Raw genomic sequence first — 15910 nt, forward strand, 5'->3', positions numbered from 1 at the left:
CAGAAATTAGAGAAAGAAACTCTTCCTTTTCACTACCAACTCTCCCCCTCTTGCCGAAAATTGAAGCTGCTGCCGCCACTCCTCGGCCGTTAATTTTCTGTGCAGCCCAGCTGTCGCGGCAAGCACGCCTGAAAACAAAAAGAAAAAGCGTAGTAGATTTTCAATAACAGTCTCGATTTTCTTCATGATCAAAGGTCCACATGTTTTCCAATCGTTTTGAAACTTGATTGAAGGTAGAACACTTATTAAGCTTTATTTTGAACTAAGGAATCAAATTTTAACGGCTCATGAACTCTGTTCCTATCTAACGGAACACTATTGGATCAAATGACAAAGACATTGTTAAGAAAAAGATGGCTTTACCGGATGAAATGAAAATTTGATTCAGAGAAAGATTTCCGATTTGGATGCTCATGTAGAATTTGGCGCATTCAAAACTTGGGGATCATCTTGAATATATTAACCAGTTCTTTATTTTCCGATCGCCTGGAAGGGACAAAAGAAAAATCTTGTTGCATCCTCGAGCATTTTGAATTTCCCTTTTATAAAAAAAATCCATTAAATTCGAATTATATTATTAAGTACATTCTTCATCGAAACTTCCTTTAACAGTGTATGAGGTGGCTGATGTTTTTAATGGTAGCAGTCTCAATATTCTTCATGACCGCATCTAAACATTGTCCGGTCATGCTGAAAGTTTTACCTGAGGTAAAACACACATCAAAACTCATTTTGACTAAAGGAAATAAAATTGGAACGGTTAGATCTTCCTTTATTAATTATAAAGTTGCCTCTGTTTTGAGATGTTTATTTTCAATTTGAGCCAATAACGAAAACTTTTCTATGTTAAACTTGAAAGGAAGGGTATATCTGTTTACATGGAAGTTTAAATTAAGTGTTTAATGTTTATGGTCCGTTAAAGACTTCAACTTGTCAACGAATTATTGCGGTTATGGTATTATAAATTCTATATTTTTGATAGAGTTGAGTAATTAAATCTGGTGTGACCACGACTTCGATTACAAATTAACGAATAAGTTGATGAAAATACGTATTTAAATATGAAAACTTGAAGAACTTGCCTGCTTATTTAATTTCTTGTTACCTGTACACGCGTTTACAAAAATCATAATCAATCAATTAATTCAATATTTTGTCTCTACCCATTGTCCGACGATGATGCCTAATACTGTCAGTAGGAAACTACAAAAATACTCTGGCTGTGCAATTAACCTGAAATTTCAAGCAAAAAACGTCATCTTCATCAAACCTATTCGGATAATTATTGAATACATCATTGACTTAGCACATTCTGGTATATACCTTAAATATTCGATATGCGAATACTGGCACACACCTTATATTTCACAGTTCACACAACATGAATGAACATACATAGTGAGTCTCACTTGTTTAGTAGTAATCCCCAATTTTGAGTAAGATCAAGATGGGCGGAGACCATCTCCAAGTGCTGGACGCACTTGATACAGCTAAAACACAGCTTTACCATTTCACGACTATATTGATCGCCGGAATGGGATTCTTCACCGATGCATACGATCTCTTCAGCATCTCCCTCATCACCAAGCTCTTGGGCCGCATTTACTACACCACCAATCTCAACGCCCCAAGCCGGGCACCTTGCCTCCCAAGGTGTCCTCGGCCGTCACCGGCGTCGCCCTCGTCGGCACCCTCGCCGGCCAGCTCTTCTTCGGCTGGCTCGGCGACAAGATGGGCCGCAAGAAAGTCTACGGCCTCACCCTCATCCTCATGATCGTCTGCTCCATCGCCTCCGGCCTCTCCTTCGGCCACTCCCCCAAAGGCGTCATGGCCACCCTCTGCTTCTTCCGCTTCTGGCTCGGCTTCGGCATCGGTGGCGACTACCCCTCTCCGCCACCATCATGTCCGAGTACGCCAACAAGAAAACCCGCGGTGCATTTATCGCGGCCGTCTTCGCCATGCAGGCAAGGACAGCCACGTGGGCCGTGGCTCTCTGTACTACTTATTCTTCAAATTTACATATTTACCCTTCTCAATTTTTTAAACTATTTGCTTTATGTACATTTTTGCCCCAACTAAATTTAATTTCTGGCTCTGCCCCTGTATGCAGGGCTTTGGCATCCTCACGAGCGGCATCGTCGCTCTCATCGTGTCCGCGGCCTTCGACCACGCCTACAACGCGCCGATCTACTCAGTCAATGCGGCCGAGTCCACGGTGCCCGAGGCAGACTACATCTGGCGGATTATAGTCATGTTCGGTGCGCTCCCTGCGGCCCTGACTTTCTACTGGCGGATGAAGATGCCCGAGACAGCGCGATACACTGCGCTCGTGGCGAAGAACGCGAAGCAGGCGGCGCAGGACATGGCGAAGGTGTTGAACGTCGATCTGGAGGCGGAGGAGGAGAAGGTGGAGAAATATGCCGAGAAGTCATCCAACAGCTTCGGCCTTTTCTCTAGAGAGTTCGTGAGACGCCATGGAATGCACCTTTTAGGCACAACTTCAACATGGTTCTTGCTTGACATAGCTTTCTACAGCAACAACCTCTTCCAGAAGGACATCTTCACCGCGGTGGGGTGGATCCCGAAGCCGGAGACGATGAACGCGGTGCACGAGGTGTTCCGTGTAGCGAGAGCGCAGACGCTGGTGGCTCTCTTCGCCACCGTGCCAGGCTACTGGTTCACGGTGGCGTTCATCGATATAATCGGGAGGTTCACAATCCAGATTGTGGGATTTTTCTTCATGACGGTGTTCATGTTTGCGCTGGCGTTTCCTTACGATCACTGGATGAAGAAGGACAACAGGATCGGGTTCGTGATCATGTACGCGCTGACGTTCTTCTTCGCCAATTTCGGGCCCAACGCCACGACGTTTGTGGTGCCGGCGGAGATATTTCCGGCGAGGCTGAGGTCGACGTGCCACGGGATATCGGCTGCGGCTGGGAAGGCGGGGCGATTATAGGAGCGTTCGGGTTCTTGTATGCGGCGCAGCCTAAGGATCTGAGCAAGAGGGATCACGGGTATCCGGCAGGGATAGGGATCAAGAACACGCTGATCGTGCTCGGGTGCGTGAACTTGTTAGGGCTGTTTTTCACATTCTTGGTGCCGGAAGCCAAGGGGAAATCGCTGGAGGAGATGTCGGGGGAGAATGAAGGCGACGGTTACGGGGAGACGGGACAAGGCGATGGATCCAACAGGACTGTGCCGGCTTAGTGTACTCAAGTCTTTGTTGTTTTTCATATTTGTCAAACTCTGTGATGGGGAGAGAGTTATTTATGTCTTGTATTTATGTGAATCAATATTGATGCTGAATCGTACGTTCGTATACATATGGTTTTATTTTCATTTTTCCTCAGGGTGTTTACTTGAATATTCTGAAACTCAACAGTAATCTGCCCTATTTCCAAGAACATTAATTAGGAAAATACTTAATTAACTGCATTAAATTATTTTGGTATGATATAAAAGAAATTCAACCGTGCGATTCTGTTATTTATAACTATGGTCTATGGAGCGATTTCTCTATGATATATGGATATGTTTGAGTTATTGAATTTCACGAGTATAATTATGGACTCTGCCTAAAATAAACACTGATATTCACGAGAATTGAAAGCTTTGGTCAAAAGTTGGACATATTGAATAGGTGGACTAGTATTGTTTTTGAAGTTAATACTACTCTAGTCTCAAATAATTTATTTCATTTTTCTATTTAAATTCATCCTACATAATTTGTTCATTTTACTTTTATAATTTTTGTAATAAAACTCGTATTCCACTAACTTATTCATTCTCATATTTTATTATAAAACTAATATATAAAAATAGTACACATTCCACTAACTTTTACAACTCACTTTTCATTATATTTCTTAAAACTCGTTCGATCAAAGTGGACAAATTTTATTTGGAAAAGAGGGAGTATGTAGTAACAAATATTTCCTTCGTCTCCAATAAATATCCACTTTGATTTCAATAAAGTTTTAAAAAATATAAAAAAAGTTGAAAAGATTAGAATAATATGAGTCTCACTTTTATATACTATTCCTTCCATTCCACAATAGTGGGGTTATTTCCTATTCTAGCAAAAGTCAACAAATTTATTCTATCTTACTTTATTCACTTTTCATATCTCTACCCTTCGCTTTTTACTTTATTCTTCTTTTACTTAACTCACTTAACACTTTTTTTTTTTAAAATTTCAAGGCAAAAGAAACGCCCAACTACTATGAATCGAAAGTATTAGTTTATTACAACTGTCCCACAATTAGAGTCCATTTTTGTCATTTTACTCCTCACAATAAAAGTCATTTTCACTTTTACTTTAACCTGCATGCACTCGCATTCCACTCACTCATTCCACACACATTTCATTATAAAACTAATATAAAGTAGATCCTTACTCCACTAACCTTTATAACTCACTTTCTTTATATTTCTTAAAATTCATACCGATAAACGTGGACTTCTATCAAGGGACGGAGACGGAGGTAGTATTTCTTTAAAAGCAAATTATACTCCATTCGTCACTGGCTACTCAACTCGACCTGTCATTATCAAATTAATTGCAGAACTTTCCATGAATTATTGCATTGGAGTAATGAGGTGAATATACACCTCAAATTGAGAATATGATCTATAATTAACTACTGTATACGTATTTAATTTCCTACTATATGTGATGCAAATTATCGTAGAACGAGACGCCAGCAAACTGACTTCACGCCAATTTGGACCATTTGTTGAAACCCATTTCATCACGTGAGGATCGGATAATTAACTTTAGGAAAACTAAAGTACTTTTGATTCATTGAAACAATAGTATTGAAAAGACTAGAGTCTCAAATGTAAAGTATCCGAAGCCACCACATTGACCAGACCAGATACATTGCATACCAAGTTGGTTATTGGTCTAATTTGAAGCTTATATCCACGTGGCTTTATATCTCTACCACAAGATCATCCAAGTATAACATATAAAATGCCACATCACAAAAACAAATACCACTCCTAGTAAATCTAAAAATGGACAGAGAAATCAAGTATAGAGGCGTGAGGAAGCGGCCATGGGGAAGTACGCCGCCGAGATACGACTCCGGCAGGCAAGGCGCGAGAGTGTGGCTGGGGACGTTCAATACCGCGGAGGAAGCTGCCAGAGCCTATGACCGGGCCGCCTACTCCATGAGAGGTCACAAGGCGATCCTCAATTTCCCACAAGAGTATAACTTGCCAAGCAGCTCCTCGCATTTTGCCTCCTCGTCAGATAATGGGAGACAAGTTTTCGAGTTCGAGTACTACGATGACAAGTTGTTGGAGGAACTTCTTGATCAAAATCACCAATCAGAGAATAAGTAGCGAGTATTCAAATCACTAATTTATACTCTCTACATCGTGAAATTTTGTCAGCTTTACATTTTAGTCAGTCTCAAAATGTCTCCACTTTGCTTTTTTTTTTTTTTTTTTTTTTCATTTTTAGTAAATGAAGCTCACTTTCTACTAACTCATTACACTCACATTTTATTATAGAACTAATATATAAATATGAAACCTACATTCCACTAACTTTTTCCACTCATTTTCTTCACATTTCTTAAAACTCGTCGCAGTCAAACTTGGATAATATTTTCATGGACGGAGGGAGTAACCTATTTATTGTACTGTCTTAACAAAATTATTTTGTGAAAATGGCTAAGGTTTATTTTTATATTGTGTTTATATGCATGTTAAGAGTGATCAAGTTCGTAACACTCTTCATGCATTAAACAATTGCGTGTGTCACGTATTGTAATGCTATTTAGCATGCATAGTGTGACATCTCACTTCGACTGAATAAATGTCAAATTTAATATTTAAACAGTGTATGTCTACATTCGTGTAAAATAAAACTGAAAAATAATATTCAGAAAGTTATGGGCCAAGCCCACTAAGCTCTGGGCTATCTTATAATGCTAAGTCAAGTTATTGGTGGTTTAGGTCTATTAAGTTTGATTTTTGCAATACAAATTTTGATCCAATAACCTTGAATGTTTAGAATATTATATAGATTTCAGACATAAAAAAATGTAGAAGAATAAATAACAAGGATGTGATGTGAATAGCCCATGTCATGATGCCCCACCATCCATAAATGGATAGCGACACAATATAGTAGTTTAACTCTTAAGGACATGAAAAATATAAACTTTTGGCAAATCTTCAACAAACGTGACATAACCATCCCGATAAAATAAGCATGCAGCAACGACTTTAATCTTCAACTTGCTCATTTACTTAATTCAATATTTCACTCGCCTTCTTCTCATATCATTTCTAAAGTCGAATCATTTCGTTCAAAATCGATCCATTTCTGTTGATGATTAATTTAAATTTTCCCGAGATGCAAAATCATCATCATGTCGATTCATTCAGCGAGAAGTGCTGGTGTGATGTAGTCGATTACAGCAGTCTCTTGGCGACACCGCACCACTGCCCGGGGTTGTTTCCGAGCCTTCTCCGTGAGTGGTTCACTTCAATTCTTTCTTATATTTTTCTTTGGCAAGTTAATTACTTGTAAAGTCTTGTTTATGACGCTCTTCCTAGTTATTTTCGTGTATTTTATTGGTTTTTTTTCGTGATAAAAACTGTGCAAGTTTTCTAATCCTATATATCTTTTGATTATGTTGGTGCAGTGTTTGTTTGTCAATTGATTGCTCACTGAGTGGAATTACAACTCCAGCTCTTAAATCTGAGGAAAGAGGATTTCCAAGAAAAAGGTGAATAAATTATTACGATGCTCTTCAACATATATAGATAAAAATTTTAATAATCACGAAAATAGTTAGCTTCTTAGTTCTACAAAGTTGTTTAGCTATATTCCTAAAGTAGAATCAGGTGTTTTTGAAATGAAAAAGGATGTTTCCCACCCACCAAATATGTCGAATCATCTCATATCCCTTGAAATCTGCCTGGTCAACGCCACCTCCAAATTATTTCGTTGGCTCTTAGATTCCTTTTGGAGTGACTTCCTATTTTATTTGAACATATAAGAGTCGATATAAGTTTCGATTCAGAATATTTTGTACTATCAATTAGTATATCGTAAATATTTTGCAATGATTTTTTAAAGGTAAATAATCATTTAAATCAAGTTTGGTCAAAATCGTTCGAACCACAAAGTTTAAAATCACTAATTAAATCACAAAGTTTCAATTTTTCAGTTTATCCACTGGTCAAATTTTAGGTGGAATATTTGCATCTCTATATTAAAATCTATCATGAAATCTCAAGACAACTTTAAGATCAAGCACCTTGGATTACACTTATTATACAGCGTCTTTTCCGATTTAAATCTCAATCATCTTGATATCTCAATCCGTCAACAAAGATTACACCTAAAATTCGATTCATGGCATAAACTAGAAAAATTGAAACTTCGTGATTTAATTAGCGGGATTTCAAACATTATGGGATACACCAGATTTTGACTAAACTTGGTGATCGGACTTAATCTATTAATTAGAGGCGGAAACATGTTGCTAATTATTATTAGATGATAAGCACAATATAGTTGATACTACTTAGTCCTGAAAATTTGTTCCATTTTTCTATTTCGTCGTCCCTTAAAATTTGTCCATTTACTTTTTATCATTTTTGGCATGGATCCCATATTGCATAACTTATTCTCTTACTTTTATTAGAAAACTAATATATAAAAGTAGGACTCACAATCCATAACTTTTAATCACTTTCATTACATTTCTTAAATCTCTGGTCGAAAGTGGACAAATTTTAGTGGATGGAGGTAGTAAAACACTTCTCCTTCTTCTTCTTAGACTTAGTTTTCCTACATAAACATGCTTGTGTACTGGATTATTGTATATGCTTGTATGTAGCACTAATTTAGGCGTTGGTTATGTTTTTACAGGGGACGTTCTGATCTAAATGGTGGGATAGGAACAAAAGCATGCCGCGAAAGAGAGCGAAGAGAAAATTGAATGACAAGTATGATTATATTTTAAGTTTCATTGATATATACATCACTCGTTTCTTGCCAAAATACTTTTGCTTTCTAATCAAGGTGGATATAGAAAATTTTTCTGGTAGGCGCTTCAATTTAGTATATACACTCCTCAGTCGAATAAATATATATATATATATATATATATATATATATATATATATATTTGCATATTACAAAAAAAAATTAGCACATTTTTAAATTATTACCACGATACATTAACCCAATTTCAAGGTTAAAACTATGTTCTTTCACTTCCTATTCATTTTTCAACCTATCTTTTGCAGCCATTTTTCTTCATTTCTTTCTCATATAGTCATAATGCTTCAACCTTGGATTGTTTTTGTTTTAATGATACAGATTCATAGAACTCTCTGCCGTTTTGGGGCGTGAATGCATTGGAAAAACCGAAAAACTGACCATGCTTAATGATGCCATCAGACTCCTAAAACAGCTAAAAACTGAATCCCAGGAATACATGCAGATGAACGCAAGACTAACCGAAGAGATCAAAATTTTAAAGGTTAGGCAGTTTATTACTCTGTATTTATTAAGATGGATTAGTGAAAATTGGATTAGCTAATATACAGGTGGAGAAAAATGAGCTCCGGGAAGAGAAGGCGAAGCTAAAGGAAGATAAAGAGAGGATAGAGCAGCAGTTGAATATGTATCAGGCCGACGAGCTAAGAAGGTTCCCATGCTTCCCAGCTATGGCTTTGTCCCGATGTGGCAGTATTTGCCCTCCTCTGTCCGCGATACTACTGTTGATCATGTGCTCAGGCCACCTGCTGCTTGATTTTTTAGGACATTTCTCTCGCAAATTAAATGTTTTTGTCATGCTTCATTGTAAATAAATCAGTACTACACACTTTTGGAGAAGACATCTTCTCACTTTTCATATTAATAATTCAGTGTCATGTGAGTGAATTAACACACAATGTCTTAATTATTTCATACATAAACTTAGTAGTACACTGCATGATTCAGCTTAATTAAGCCCTGATGCTTTATATCTTCACGCCTTGTAATAATCAAGAGCACGATAACTGTCGAGTCCAGAGTTTAGGAACTTCATTAGATAATCTTCAATCACAATCTCTTTGTATATCGCAGGACTTTCTTGTGTAATCAGTTCTTGGATAGGTCCATAAATCTTGCCAGTGTTGCGAAAGGCCGGATAGAAAACATGCCACTGAAATTCTTGGTCCGATGCCATTTGCTATTACCCTATGCTCATTGCTTCTGTATTTCCCATTCGACACCAACTAATTCAAACAAATGCAACATAGAATCAGTGAACAATGTTGTCTAACTAAGTACTTATAATGTAATCCAATAAATATTGGAAACATAGACACACACCTGAAGAAGATCGCCGATGTTTATGACTAAAGCCCCTTGAACAGGTTGAATATCAATCCAACTATCTTTGTAGAAAACCTGCAAGGCGCTAACAAGTTGGTTTTGTAGAAGAATTGTGAGGAATCCAGGATCCGAATGTTTTGTCGTTCGATTGCAAGCTGAGGCTCAGGGCATGCTGGATAGTAGTGGCAGTGGAGCGATGCCCCTTCGAACATTCCATCTCTCTTAACATCTCAGGTTTTAGTCCCAGCCCCTCAGATAATAGCTCTAATAGAGTATTTCCCAATTTTTCCACATGTTTTGAGTACTCAACTGTTGAATCTCTACGAATCATCATGTGTACATGCAACATATATACAAGAATTTTTAGTTGTTAATTACAATTAATGATCGAAATATTTCAACCTAATAATCATCCGGTTATTCAAGACAAGCTACCTATTTATTTGATACGTGACAAGTATATAGGTGAACGGACCAAAAAGAAAACCAGTGACAAGTAATGGGCGATGAAGAAAGACGCATACCTGCAAACGGCGGGCAATTGGTGAGGATCAAGTAGATGAGTCCCTAAATTGGCCGAAATGCTTAACGTATCTCTCCAACTAGCAGTTTTGGATTTGAAGAGATCAAAATTGCTGCTATATCTCACACTCTCCCTCGCATCCCGGCTATAATACTTCTTCTTCTCATCCACGCCCATCTCATGGAAACGGCGCACGCCATCGATCATTCCATCGCAGACCGATTGAGGAATCCCGTGGCTCACCACTTGGAAAAACCCCCATGTTTCAGCAGCGCTTCTCACTTGTTCAACTATCTCCCTTCGCCTACCGCCGCTCAGATCGATCACCGGAACTTGAACTTGAACTTGATCAGCCTTGTCGTGTTTCAGCTCCTCGGCCAGCTCCTCCGGTGGCCTCACGAAGATTTGTGGGAGTTTGAAGAGACCTGCATCGGTGAGCCCTTTCACACCGGCTTTTGTTTCGTCGAAATCTTTTAGAAGTTTCATCCGGTCGTATTGCTCTGAATCTGCCATTTTTTGTAGTCTTTCTGATGATGATTTTGGATCTATACAAACTGTAATTGCTCTTTTCTCAGTAAAAGATGGCCTGGGTGTGGGGACAGACAGCTTGGTTTTTATTTAACTAATCACATTGTTTACTTCGTCTTAATCTTATTCTTATCACATATTTTTAAATGATAATCCGACACATCAACTTGTCATTTTTTTATTGAATTTGTCACATGTTGCATTGCATTAATTCTTAAGATGATTAGTTGTTGAACTGCAAATGTGGTTGACACTCATTATTTAGTTAGTGATATTTAAGTACTATTCTATCTTATTTTGATTGATTTAGTGGATATTTGCATGTATATTTAAGATATTGTAATTTGTATGGAAATTTGCCAAATTCTACTTTTGTATACCAATTTAAAAAGATTAATAACCACTTAAATTTTAAATTATTAAGTCAAATTTTGGTAGGTTCGATAAATTTTGAAACGGATGAGATAATTGAGAAAATTTGTAACTTCGTGATTTAATATTCCAATTTCAAATTCATGGAACAGACCATAATTTAACTAAATTTCATGATTAAAATAACTATTAACACTTTTAGAAATCTATATGTAAATTGTTGATTATTAATTTATTTAAATATCGAAACTGAACTATTGATTTGTTTTTATTTTGGTTCACTTGTTTTACATTTTACTTTGGATAAAAAGAGAAATTGATCATGATTTATTTTTTAGTACTAGTATTTATTATTTATCAGTCTATAAATAGCTAGATTAATAGAATCTAACTAGGGAATTAATAGAATATTTGATAAATATAACTTGTGGTGAGTGATCAATTGCTAATTCATCATTTAATTGCCACTACAATTAATTTAAGGCCATAGAATATCTAGTGGTCTATAATTTGCCATGTGTAATTTTCGCTTTTATTAATTAAATTGAAAAAGATAAAAACTCAAATTAGGGTTTTAGCTAAAATGTTAATATAGTGTTCAAAAAATATCAACACAACGTTATTTTTAACGCCAACACAACGCTGCTAATCAGTAACTCATCAAGTTATATCGACATTTCCCATAAGTATGTTGACATTTCTGCTTGTATGAAAAAATTAAAAAATTTTGATTTTTTTTTCAAATTTTGACGTTGGAACATATGCATGTAGGATACCGTTGGAATCTTTATGAAATTATCTTTAATTTGATATACGTTATATGAATTTAAAGTTTTGGGATTTATTTTAAAAGTTAGTTATAACTAAACATGTAGTTAATTGACATTAATCTATTGATATTTTTTGGAATTAATCATATGGCTTTATTGACGTTTTTCGTTGATCGTATTGACATCTATGGATTAATGATCTAAGCCCTATATTTGAATATCTAATGGCTATTATTTAGTTGTAATTGACAATTAAGTTATACGTTAGCAATATAACACTCCCCTCTAACTTGTTGTGTAATATATAAAACTTGTTTTACCTTAATTATTCATGTACTTTGAATTTTGAAACACTAGTTGGTTGTGATTTTGACTAGTATATGTATGTTTTGATGCAAGATTCAATAGAGCGGTACGTATTAGTACAGGTTGACACTAAATAACTGTATAAGTTAATAAGGCCGAGAGACATAGATCATACGTACTTAAGAGTTAAGAACGTTTAATACTAATTGCTAGCTAATAGTTGGACATAAACATATAGTACTACTGATTATATACTCCCTCCGTCCCACAAAAGATGGCACACTTTCCTTTTTAGTTTGTCCCACAAAAGATGTCACATTTCCCTTTTTGGAAAAAGTTCTCTCTCACATGAATATTTTCTCTCTCCATTTAACACACAAAACAAAACCTCCTAAAATCCCGTGCCATTTTCAAAATATGCCAACTTCTCTGGGACGGAGGGAGTATAATACAACGATATAAGTACATTCGAGACTATAATAATTTAATGGTCGTAGTAGAACTTGAGTCATATCAACATTGAACTAGTGATTTAGAGTTGTTAGGAATTATTACCTGCCCATCTCATCTTTATAATATTAAGTAATTAGTTTTCTTAGTTTAATAGTATTTAGTTTCGATATAAGTTATTAACCACCCACCTTCATTTGGTACTCTATACAGTACGAGAGGTTGCTACATCTTACCGTATCTATACTATAACTACATCATACACAGATACACTTGAGATAAAATTGTAGGGTAATAAATAGTGTACAATGAATTTCCAAATACACTTGAGATAAAATTGTAGGGTAAATGGGTAATAAATAGTGTACAATGAATTTCCAAATATTATTACTGTTTCCTTCATAAAAATATGTTCTGGTGATGAGTTGCACACCTTTAGTCTAATCCAAACTTGGCATGGTTTTCATTGTTTTAGAAATAAATCAAGAAATGGGTTGGTCGAATTTTTTAATCCGAATTCAGGTGTGTTGTGTGACCATTATAACCCCATACAAAATGGGATGGGGGCACCGATTTTGGATGAAGACCAATTTCACAGGGGTAAATTAGTAATGTGAACTCTATTTCTTGATATACTCTTCTATGCAGATTTAAAAAACACCAAAAACATGAGAATTGATTTTATGCATATTACACAGGCCAACAATGTAGGACTTTATTTGTACCCCGAGCTCTCCAAGAATTAACCCAATTTCTTATCATTATTAGGAACTTGAACAGTTAAATAATGAAATGTGTTGTAATATAAGTAAGTAGTAGTATATGCACAAAATATCAAATTCTCAAAACCGCATTTTGTTTAGGGGGTAGTGATTTAGAGACATAATGTCTCTGTGCCATAATACCCCTATGGCTTTTTTCCATAAATATAATATAGATTTTGACTAATATATCCTTAATAGTGTAATTATAGATAATTCTAATTTTAGGGGATTTTAATGTGAAGAATTTCAGTTAATATGGTACATTAATGTGATGTCTGATTAACATAACCACACACATTTTCATTTTTTTCTCTATATATCTGTATTTTCTTGAGAGTATATATTCTACAAAATTACAAATTTTCTACTTATTTAAAATTATACAGTAATAATTAAAAATTCAAATTTTAAAATAAAAAATCAAAATCAAAATCAAAATTATGAAATTCTTATAATTAAAAATGTGAACTCAATTATTATTAATATAATATTATTTCTCAAATTTTTATTTATTGTATGAAGAATTAAGTTAAGACTCTAGTACTATATTTTATAAAAAAGAGTAAATATTAAATATGAAGCTTTGAAATATTAAATAAATGAGTTTAAAATGTGATAATTTTTTTGATAGAGGTTTGTAAAGTTCCAAAATTAAGAATTTATATAATTTAATACTATTTTAAAAAGTAAAGAATTAATTATAAAATTATTAAAATTTTGAACTCAAAACCTTAAATTCAATTAGTATGAATAAATCATATCGTATCAATTTTTTAAATTATTGCATGATAGCGAAATGAGCCAAGAAGTTTATTTATAAATAAAAGAAAAATATTAATTATATATCTTTAAGATATTGAATAACGAGTTAAGAATTAAGATCATGTGATTATATTTTGATCGAGATCCAATTATAACGTTTCCAAAAATTAGACATTTACAGAAATTAAAATTTGAGAAAAGTACATAAACAAACTCAAAATTATGAATTCTTAAAATCAAAACTGTAACCTCATTTAGAATTAATATATCTTATATCAAATATAAATGTGTTACATGTTAGTTATATTGAATTGATTTTTACAATAACAAATATAAAGTATAACTGTATATTTTTAAATAAACATATAGTACTGTATTAATATTAAGCATTCGAAATTTTAACATATATGTTTAATTATTTTGTCATTATTAACGAAAATTGTTGACATTTATTCTTATCTTTTTGATTCATTTGTTTTTAAAGCACATGTAAAAAAAATGATATGGATCAATTAATTTAAAGCTTTGGGTCCCAGCTAAATCCATATATATTTCCGTTAATGAAGCACTCTTATGGAGTAGATCTTAACTAATACTCCTTGATTAGATAATTATATATGTAGAGGCAATAAGGTATATTGATAAACTATAATTTTAATCAAAAATAAAATTAAATAGGAGTACAAAATTACTAATTACACCCTATTATGGCAATGCCATTATGTCTCCAAAACATTTCTCTTTTGGTTATTCGTAATAATCTATAATGTTATCTAATCTTAAATAAAATTCAAAATACTGATATCTCTAGTCAACGTTTTGGAAATAAATAAATAATCCTGAGTAAATCTTAGAATTATACTATGTAGTTTCGTCAGCGTGTCTCCTGTTTTTTTTAAATCTTTTCACTGTACAAACTATATTTATTACTCTTGTATTAACTATTAGGTTAGTTTTGTTTAATTTTTCAGCAGAGTAGATTCTAAGGAATTTTATCTTCTTGTCTGTAAATATTTGTGTTTTCAGAGGGAATTTTCATATTAATAGACTTTATTGCCAACAACACATGTATGCGTAACATTTTGATGGACAGAGTTCATTTGATAAATTTGCAGTCCTACAAGACTAGATTATTTGATTATACAAATTTGTTTTTGAAAGAGTTATAGATTGGATTCTGCCTCCTTAAAGATTTTCATGTTTTAAGCATTGAAAAGTGTTAGTAGCTTGAAGTACATTACAGTGGAATTAGATAGTACTCCTACTTGTTTACTCTTGTTTAGATACAAGAGCATCTCCATCTATTACACTACACTCAAACTTAGTATAAATATTACACTAAATATTGATTTTACTCTAATTTATACTGAACTCAAACCAAACCCAAAATATTATTCTCCATTTATTTACCTTTTATACTTTTCAATCATACCTATATATTTTATCTAAATGACACATTAACCCATGACACTTTGTTAATAACTTAAATTTAGATTAAATAATATAATAAAATTTATTAATTAATATAACTATATAAGAAATCTATTATTTATTAAATAAAAAATTAAAATTTTTTAAATACAATAAAAATACTATAAAAAATATTACACCATATCGTTTTAATGTTTTTCTATTGTAGAATTTCCGTATTATGTATCGTTTTAATTATTGATGTCTAACAATTTATCAACGTGACTTTTTCCAGTAAAACACGGTGTAAATTGCTGCATAGCGTGTTGGATATTGTTGGCCGAAAAAAAATTGTTGTATAGTGTTGTATATTGCTGGCCGAGATATTTACACTTGAGCATTTTTTTTATTGCCACATGACAGCTTATTATTCGTCCACGTGTACAAATTATTGGCTAGGAATGGTGGTATGATGTTATTTTAAGAGGTGTTGTCATTTTAACGCACCCCTATAGGGACGTGATCAGATCAATAAGTGAAATTCTGTAAAAAATTAAAACAAATCTCAATCATTGGATCTTGTGATGTAGCCATCAGATGAATGCCACGTGTCATCTAATAATGTAGATTATTAGTCTAATAATGTAACTTAGCTAATAATGTACTA

At 34.1% G+C, this 15910-nt stretch overlaps 3 pseudogenes; 2 read left to right on the forward strand and 1 right to left on the reverse strand.

The window, feature by feature from the left end:
- The first annotated feature begins 1309 nt into the window (after positions 1-1309).
- LOC125199976 lies at positions 1310-3342 on the forward strand (annotated as a pseudogene).
- A 1680-nt stretch (positions 3343-5022) lies between these two features.
- Positions 5023-8926, forward strand: LOC125199975 (annotated as a pseudogene).
- Positions 8863-10486, reverse strand: LOC125199973 (annotated as a pseudogene).
- Between the last annotated feature and the right edge of the window lie 5424 nt (positions 10487-15910).

The sequence above is a fragment of the Salvia hispanica genome, unplaced genomic scaffold (genome assembly GCF_023119035.1).
Source record: "Salvia hispanica cultivar TCC Black 2014 unplaced genomic scaffold, UniMelb_Shisp_WGS_1.0 HiC_scaffold_755, whole genome shotgun sequence".
Classification (NCBI taxonomy): Eukaryota; Viridiplantae; Streptophyta; class Magnoliopsida; order Lamiales; family Lamiaceae; genus Salvia; species Salvia hispanica.